We start from the raw sequence: 1,960 nt of genomic DNA on the forward strand, positions 1-1,960 counted from the left end.
ATATACTCGCTTTTTCTTAGTTATTCTAACAGTTTGTCAATTTTATCTTTTTCCAAAAAAACTCCTTAATATTATTATCTTTCTACTCTATATGTGGTCTTTATTACTTTTTTTTTCTTTTTTTCTTTTTTTTCTTTTTTTGCTGTACACAGGCCTCTCACTGTTGTGGCCTCTCCCGTTGTGGAGCACAGGCTCTGGACGTGCAGGCTCAGCAGCCATGGCTCACGGGCCCAGCCACTCCGCGGCATGTGGGATCTTCCCAGACTGGGGCACGAACCCATGTCCCCTGCATCGGCAGGCAGACTCTCAACCACTGTGCCACCAGGGAAGCCCTTTATTACTTTAAAAAAAAAATTGATTGGAGTATAGTTGATTTACAATGTTGTGTTAGTTCCATGTGTACAGTAAAGTGAATCAGTTATACACATATAAACTTAAAAAAAAAAGATTGATTGGAGTATAGTTGATTTACAATGTTGTGTTAGTTCCATGTGTACAGTAAAGTGAATCAGTTATACACACACATATATATATATCTACTCTTTTTAATATTCTTTTCCCATATAGGTCATTACAGAATAATAAGTAGCGTTCCCTGTGCTATGCAGTAGGTCCTTCTATTACTTTTATAACTGCTAATCCTTATTTATTTCATTCTGCCAATATTGGGCTTAGTTTGTTCTTTTTATAGTTCCTTTTGTTGTAAAGTTAGGTTCTTTATTTGAGATTTTTTTTCAGAGACAAAAGACTTTATTACTTATGGCACAGCAAGCGTGAGCACAATATTGTATTGGGTTTCCCTCCCCCACCAGTTCCAACAGGGATGACACAGAGGGATCCAGTGGAGTGTTATGTGTACTCAGTTGTGTTACATTGATGAACTCCACTGAGTTTGAGGACTCCATTGCTTTTAAAATGAGAGGTTAGCAAGCTTACTGCTTGTCTGAGGGAGACACATTACCTCACTCCTCAAGGCTGTTTGTTACAAACACACTCCCAAGAAATGGCTCCGTTAAAATGCTGTCAGGCATGCATTCCTTTTCTTTTTTTTTTTTTAATTGAAGAATAGTTGACATACAGTAGTATGTTAGTTTCGGATGTACAACATAATGATTCAGCATTTAAGTTTATTACAAAATAATCACCGTGATGAGTTTAGTGACCAACTGTCCCCATCCACAGTTATTGCAATATCATGAACCATATTCTTTATTCTGTATATTAAATTCTTGTCAATTTTTATTTTATAACTGGAATTTTGAACTTCTTATGCCCCTTCACCTGTCTTCTCCAACACACACTCACCTCCCCTCTGGCAACCACCAATTTTTTAACTCTGTCTGTAAGACTGGTTATTGTAGCTTTGTAGTCAGGGAGCATGCTGTCTCCAGCTTTGGTCTTTTTTCTCAGGATTGCTTTGACAATGTGGGTATTTTGTGGTTCTATATTTATTTTAGGCTTATCTGTTCTAGTTCTGTGAAAAATGTCATGGGTATTTTGATAGGGATTGCTTAAACTCTCTAGGTTGCTTTGAGTGATATGGTTATTTTAAAAAGATTAATTCTTCCAATCCAAGAGCATGGGCTATCTTTTCATTTATTTATGTCATCTTCAATTTCCTTCATCAATGTCTTATAATTTTCAGTATATAAATCTTTCCCCTCCATGGTTAAATTTATTCCCAGGCATTTTATTATTTTTAATATAATCATAAATGTTTTTGCCTTAATTTCTCTGATAGTTTGTTATCAGTGCAGGGAAAAATAACGGATTTCCGTATATTAATTGTATATACTTCAAATTTACTGAATTTATTTATCCTAATTTGTTGGTGAAATCTTTAGGGTTTTCTTTACATATTATCAAGTCATCTGCAAACAGTGACAGTTTTATGGCCTTTACAAATTAGATCCTTTTTTTTTTTTTTTTTTTTTTTTTGTGGTTGTGTGTGATATTAATG

The sequence above is a fragment of the Neophocaena asiaeorientalis genome, unplaced genomic scaffold (genome assembly GCF_003031525.2).
Source record: "Neophocaena asiaeorientalis asiaeorientalis breed wild unplaced genomic scaffold, Neophocaena_asiaeorientalis_V1.1 scaffold7, whole genome shotgun sequence".
NCBI classification, from domain to species: Eukaryota; Metazoa; Chordata; class Mammalia; order Artiodactyla; family Phocoenidae; genus Neophocaena; species Neophocaena asiaeorientalis.